The 7,427-nt window shown below is 44.8% G+C and overlaps 1 protein-coding gene across 3 annotated transcripts in view; it reads left to right on the top strand.

Annotated features, from left to right (window-relative positions):
- Positions 1–949: 949 nt before the first annotated feature.
- Trmt2b (tRNA methyltransferase 2 homolog B) overlaps positions 950–7,427 on the top strand; it is a 54,124-nt gene continuing 47,646 nt past the window's right edge. For 2 of the 3 annotated variants that reach the window (XM_029534454.1, XM_021188412.1), the window contains exon 1: positions 950–1,092. The gene's annotated coding sequence lies outside the window, so the exon portion shown is untranslated. The remainder of the gene's footprint in view (positions 1,093–7,427) is intronic. The other variant, XM_021188410.2, reaches the window with a different exon arrangement.

Genomic DNA, 7,427 nt, shown 5'->3' with positions numbered 1-7,427 from the left:
GTGTTCTTGTGGGAATCCTAATGCTGCGAGCTGAGGCCCTTGCTGATTCTCACTTGTGGGACCCCTTTCCCCCTACTGGGTTGCTTCATCCAGTCCTGATGGGGTGGTATGTGCCCGGGTCTTATTGTAGCTTGTTATACCCTGTCTCTGGGAGGACTGCTCTTTTCTGAGAGGAGATGGAGGGGGATGAATTTGGGAGAGAGGGGAGGCATGTATGTGTGTAAGAGAGAGTCAGGGAAGGGAGGAAGGGGAAACTGTAGTTGGGATGTAATACATGAGAGAGGAATACAAATTAAAACTTTCCATTTGTCAATAAATAAATGAAAAGGGAAAAATGTCTGCCTTCAAGAGTTCAAGTCCAGCCTATGCTGCACGAGCCCCAAACGAAACCAAAGAAAACCCCAGCAACAACAAAGAGCAAGCAAACAAAGCCACCAAAACCCATACAAGGCAAAACATTTTCCCAGTGCTACATAAGATAGAGGGGAAAGGAATGTCGGAAAAATTCTCCCGGTAAAAGAGCTGGTAAAAGAGATTGCTGCCAAACAGGATGAACTGACTGAGTTTAATCCCAGAGATCTCTGCCTGATAGAAAGAGACATGACTTTAGCATGTCGTTGTTCCTCTGAGCTCCACACATAGGTGATGGCACGCGTGAGCTAAATAAATAAGTGTAATTAAAAATTAAGAACAGAAAAATAATTTTTGGTTTGAAAGAGTTCATGTGTAGCATGCTGCGATATGAATTTCTTCAGATTTTCTTCCTTGGCTTATCCAGATCCCTGTTTGATAAGGAGAAAAGAGCGGTGGTTGGTGGGATCTCAAAAAGGAACTTGGCAGGTAAAAGTTCAGCAGGCGGCTGAGACAGGAGCACTTCCTGGGAAAGGCTCCGGTAGAGTTGGCCAGACTGGGCTGCGTGTCTGCGGGAGGAGGAGCCCCGCAGCACTGGGAGGAGCCAGCCGGAGCAGGCGGGCTGGAGCGCCGCGCACCAGGAAGTGACTGGACCCTGCGACCCCTTCGCGCCAACCACTGGCATTTTAGTTTGCCACTGCACGTTGGTCTAAGGCCTTAGTGACTCCTAGGGAGTCCCGGGTAAGTAGCCTGGAAACCCCGGAGTGGTGAGTGTTTAGGACACGGAGGAGGCAGGGGGGGGCGGGGCACGGGGGATGTCACCCAGGGTGACTTTGAAGGTCGCGGCCAGCCATCGCAGTCTCCCTCCCCCTCTCCTCTCTAGGGCAGCCCTGCCACCTGCCTACATTTTGTGGCGTTTTGTTGGCTTGTCCTGGCATCTGTTTGCTAACTCAGTTACATTTCCTATTGCTGTGGTACAATGCCCTGGCAAAACCAGCTTTAAGGGAGAAAAGGTTTATTAGGCTTCAAATGGCAGCTCCCAGCAATTCGTCACGAAAAAGTCAAGACAGGAACTTGAAGCAGTCACAGCCAAAGGTACAGGGAGAATGAGTGTATACATAATTCCTACTCAGCATGGTTTTCCCAGTGTTCTGCAGTTCAGGACTGAAACCCAGAAATAGGACCCAGAGGCCGGGCTTTTCCACCACAATTAATTTAACCAAGACAAACTCCTCCCATGCTATATACAGGCAAACTTGATCCAAACCAGTGATTCTCAACCTTTAAGTGTAGCAACCCCTTTGGGAGTTAAAGGACCATCGAGTCGACCATCCTGAATATCAGATATTTACCTTCAGATTTAGGTCAGATATTTACATTCAGATTTATAACAGTAGCAAAATTACAGTTATGAAGTAGCAACGAAAAGAATTTTATGGTTGGGGGTCACCAAAACATGAGGAACTGTGCTAAAGGGTCGCAGCATTAGGAAGGTTGAGTGTCACCTATTTAGACCATCCCTCCCTAGATACTCACCCCCCACCCCTGCCTTCCACCCCCTTCCCGCCCACCTATAGCCTTGACAATTGAAGCAAACCATTACAACCCCCACCTTAGGGACAATTGTGGGACAGACTTGTTCAAAGGAGCGATTGGAGGCCTCTTTGCTGGAGTATGGGCATGACTGCATGTGGTCTGCAGTGGGACACATTGGTGAATTCATTTTCCTCCCAGCTTTAGTCAAAAAACCCTGGCTGGTTTCCAGCCAATGAAAAGGCAGGTAATCGGAGTTCCTACCTACGGGTGGCTGAAAAGTTTGCTCCAAGGAATGTTCAGCTCTCTGAAGCTTAGAACTTTCAGATTGTCTCTGACTCGACCTTCTGAGCACTGGACGCTGATTATCAACTGAAGCTCGGGGAAAGGAAACACTAACTATAGGTGGTTGCCAGAAACACTTGGATTTTCTAGTCAGCGATTAATCCTGAGGGAGGAATGGAGCTCTCTATCCCTCTCTCTCTCTCTCTCTCTCTCTCTCTCTCTCTCTCACACACACACACACACACACACACACACATTCATTCATATTTAAAACAGAAAAAACCCTACAAGAACAAATTAGTCTCCCCCCTGCGATTAGTTGTCCTAACTAATCACAAAGAGTCCTAAACAAAGAAAATATAACTTACCTTCATTGGGGTTAGTGTCTTGCCCTTCGAAGTGTATTTAGCTCCGGAGATTACCAAGTACAATAAGTGATTCTCTGCTCCACATGTTGAAAAGGCAGGAGCCCATATGTTTGTTTTAATTGTTGTTATTTTGAAGGGCGTGTTTTAATGGCATGTTTAATTACAAGCACGAGCCACCATGCCCAGTCTTTTCCTTTTCATAAGTACTCTGAAATTGTGTTTTTTATTTACTTTTTTTTTGTCACTGTGTAGCCCTGGCTGGCCTGACTTTGAACATTTGATTCTCCTTCCTCTGAGTCCTGAGGGCAAAGGCTGGAGTTATAGGTGTGCACGCCATGTCTGGTGCTGAGGCTGGAACCCCGGCTTCTTCTACGTTGGGCAAGTGCTCTGCTTACAGCACGACACCCTCAGCCTTCATTCTTGATGCGTTACCTCCTATTTCTTCCCTAATTTCTTCTCGGTGGCCTTGGGTTTTTCTATATCCAGCACATACACTTCTCTCACCCTGATGATCCTCTGGCACACAAGTTTGGTAGTACTAACAGTTGTGTCTCGTCAGGCCAGTGTCTTGTCAGGCCATAGCCTCTATGCTCCAGAGGGCACTCACTCAGTGGGTCAGAGGTTGTGTGTGGGTGGCTTTTTTTTTTTAAACTTCTCATATAAGTGTATTTAGGCTCGAAATACCTTCCTCCCTGGTTGGTAGGTTGTAGACATCTAGACACAAAGAAGCCAAGTGACCCAAGTGGCACATTTTGAGTCATGGTGTAAGGAAGGGCACTTGAACACCTACTGTAGGATGCATAGTATAAGCTTATTTCATTCTTACTACAGCCCTGAAAGGTAGGCATTATTAGTTCTGTTTTATAGGTGGTGATGAGATATTCATTGTGCTTAACTAACCTGTCCAAACACAGCTAGGGAGAAGTAGAATCTGGAGTAGAATATGGGTTTGGAGCCTATTACCGTTTTATTTTAATTTTTTATTTTATGTATTCACCATTGCTCTTCAGACATACCAGAAGAGGACATCTGATCCCATTACAGATGGCTGTGAGCCACCATGTGGTTGCTGGGAATTGAACTCAGAAACTCTGGAAGAGCAGTCAGTGTTATTAACTGCTGAGCCATCTCTTCAGCCCCTATTCACAGGTTTCTCTGTATAATAGTCCTGGCTATCTTGGACTAGCTTTGTAGACCAGGCTGGCCTCTAGAGGTCCTCTTGCCATTGCCTCCCAAGTGCTGGGATCAAAGGCATGCGCCACCACATCTGGTGCCTATTAACATTTAAAAAATATATGTATTTGTTTTTATTTTATGTGTATGTGTGCTTGTCTGAATGTATGTCTATGCACCACATGTGGGCCTTGTGCCTATGGAGGCCAGAAGCATGTGTTGGGTCCTCTGGACCTGGAGTAACAAGTGTAAGTCACCATGTGGGTGTTGGGAACCAAACACAGGTTCTCTTTAAGAGCAACAAGTGCTCTTAACCACTGAGCCATCTCTCCAGACCCTATTCAAATCTTTAGAGATTAAATTCGCCTACTAACTAGCAGACTTCCTTGTGGGATTTTCATACACCCTTATTTTGATTGCCCCCTTTATCTCTCTTCATCCTGTCCCTGCGTGAACCCTTCCACCTTCGGTACTCCCCCACCTCAGCTTTCATGCCATGTGAAAACTTGTGGGTCAGAGGTTTTATGGCTGCCTTGGTATCCCAGTCCCTCTACTGGAAGGCTTGCTGGTTACAGGAGAACACATTTCATTTTTATGGCTAATAACATTCAATTGTGTATATGTAACACATGTTCCTTATCCATCAGTTTTGGGTGTGTAGGTGGGTTTCATCCTCACTGTTTTGACTATAGCATCAATCAGCACGGATGCACAGATATCTTTATGGTAGGTTTCAAAGTCATTTGGGTATGTACCCAGAAGTGGAAGAGCTCAGTCTTATGGTAGCTTTGCTTTTAGTGTTTCGATAAACTTGCACACTGATTTCCATAGTAACCTCAACAGTATACACTCCCATCAACTATGAATAAAGGTTTCCATTTCTCCCATTCTTGTTAACATTTGCTGCCATTTGTTTTCTTAATGATAGCTATTCTAACCAGGGTGAGCTAGAATCACAAAGTAGGTTTTGTGTTGTTTTTTTGTTTGTTTGTTTGTTTTGGTTTTTCAAGACAGGGTTTCTCTGCATACCCCTGGTTGTCCTGGAACTTACTCTGTAGTCCAGGCTGGCCTCGAAATCTCAGAGATCTGCTTGCCTCTGTCTCTCCAGTGCTGAGATTAAAATCATGTGCGACCATTGCCTGGAAACAAAGTAGTTTTGATTGACATTTGTTTTCTTATTTGTTTGTTTGTTTGTTTTAGTTCTCTGTGTGTTCTAGTTATCAATCCTTTGCCAGATGTGTGGTTAACAAAGGTTTTCTCACTATCTGTAGGCTGCCTCTCTATTTTGCTTTTGAGGTGTGTGTGTGTGTGTGTGTGTGTGTGTGTGTGCGTGCGCATATCTTTTTAGTTTCCTGAGCTTCAATTCATCAACCATTATCTGTATTTCCTAAGTATCTCGTGTCCTGTGCAGAAAGTCCTGACCTCTGGCAGGTTTTTGGAGTTTTCTCTTGTAGCTGTTTATTTTTTTCCCTTGAAGGTTTTTTTCTCTACCTTTAACCTAATGTCACCCCACCTTTAAAATTTTCTTTTTTAAAAATTTAGATTTGTTTATTTTATGTGCATAACCATTTTGGCTACATCTAAGTATGTGTACCACGGCTATGCTTGATGCCCATGGAGGTAAGAAGAGGTCATTGGATCTCCTGGAACTGAAGTTATAGATGCTTGTAAGACGCTAAGTGGGTGCTGAGAATCAAATCTGGGTCCTTTGGAAGAGCAGTGGGTGATTTTAACCACTGAGCTATCTCCGGTTCCAAAGCTTATGTTCTTAAACATGACAGACAGCTCATTGCCTCTTAGTGTGTGTCAGTAGATGGAGAATGCTATTGTTAACGTCTGGACTATAGAATAGCTTAAATATGTCCTGTTAGACACTTGAAAATTTCCTCCCAACCCCAAATAATGTCATCCTGACAAAATCCACGCTTGAGCTTGGTAGCTGGGGGTATTTTAGAGCAGAGCAGGAGCTGATGATGCCGGGTTCATTCACAGGTTTGGTGACACTTAAGAACAGTCCTCAGCCTCGCCTTGTGGTGAAGGCCTGCAGTCTTAGCTACTCAAGAGGCTAAGGCAGGAGGACCACAAGTTCCAGTCCTCCCTGAACTGCACAATGAGTTCAAGACCAGCTTGGGTACCTTAGTTAGACCCTGTCACAGAATAAAGAGTAAAATGAGAGCTGGTCATTAAAATGAGTAACTTTGCCCATTTCAATTGAATTATATTTCATCGAATAGAAAGATCTTAAATAAGACAACAAAGAATACTGTTATTTTTGTAAGTAAGCACACCAAAATGCTAACAATTTGCTTTTTAAATTTTATTTTATTTATTTCCATTTCATTCGTTGCTCTCCGTTCCTGGTTCTCCCTCCCACAGTTCCTTATCCCATTCCTCCTTCCCCTTGCCTCTGAGATGGTACTTCCCCCACTCTGCCTCAGGATTAAGCACACTTTCTCCCACTGAGGCCAGACCAGGCAGTCATCTGCTGTACATGAGTCAGGGGCCTCACATTGGCCCTGTATGCTCCTGGTTGGTGTCTCAGTCTCTGTGAGCTCCCTGAGGGACTGGGTTAGTTGAGTCTGCAGGGCTTCCTATGGGGTCGCTCTCCCTTCAGTCTTTCTCTCAGCTTCTTCACTCCTTCCCCTAATTCAACCATAGAGGTCCCCGACTTCAATACAAAGGTTGGGTGTAGGTATCTGCCTCTGTCACAGTCAGCTGCTGGTTGGGCCTCTCAGAGGACAGCCATGCTAGGCTCCTGTCTGTAAGCACATCATAGCATCAGTAATAGTGTCAGGTCTTGGTGTCTCCCCTTGAGCTGGATCCCACTTTGGGCCTGTCACTGGACCTCCTTTCCTTCTGTCTCCTCTCCATTTGTGTCCCTGCAGTTCTTTTAGACAGGAACAATTCTGGGTCAGAAATTCCACTTGAATTTCTATTCTATAGCCCTGCCTATCTACTGGAGGTGGACTCTTCGATTTCTCTGTCCCCGTTGTTGGGCATTTTGGATAAGGTAACCACTACTGAGTCCTGAGAGTCACCTCCTGAGTCTCTGGTAATTTCTAGAGGGCCCCCTTCCACCTCACTCATTCTTTCCTGTTCCTCCCCTATACCTGATCCCCCTTTCCCCCTCTCCATCTCATCCAGGTCCCTCCCTCCCTCTCTCTGTTTCCATGATTATTACCTTCCTGCTTTTAAGTGGGGTTGAATCATCCTCACTTGGGCCTATCTGCTTTTTACACTTCCTACAGTCTGTGGGTTGTATTCTACGTATTCTGTACTATTTGACTAATATCCACTCATCAGTGGATGCCCTTTTGGGTTTGGGTTGCCTTACTCAAGATGATATTTTCTAGTTCCATCCATTTGCATGCAAACTCATGATATCCTCATCTTTATTTATTTATTTATTATTTTCTTTATTTACATTTCTTTTTTTAGTGTTTTCTTTTTTCCCAAAATAATTTTATTATTATTATTTTCTTTATTTACATTTCAAATGTTATCTCGAAAGTTCCCTATACCCCCCCGCCCCTGCTCCCCTACCCACCCACTCCCACTACTTGGCCCTGGCCTTCCCCTGTGCTGGGTTATAAAAAGTTTACAAGACCAAGGGGCCTCTCTTCCCAATGATGGCCAAATAGGCCATCTTCTGCTACATATGCAGCTAGAGACACGAGCTCAGGGGGTACTGGTTAGTTCATATTGTTGTTGCACCTA

Source organism: Mus pahari, chromosome X, assembly GCF_900095145.1.
Source record: "Mus pahari chromosome X, PAHARI_EIJ_v1.1, whole genome shotgun sequence".
NCBI lineage: Eukaryota > Metazoa > Chordata > Mammalia > Rodentia > Muridae > Mus > Mus pahari.
The sequence above is the reverse complement of the archived record's forward strand: the minus strand, read 5'-3'. Positions and strand labels throughout refer to the sequence as shown.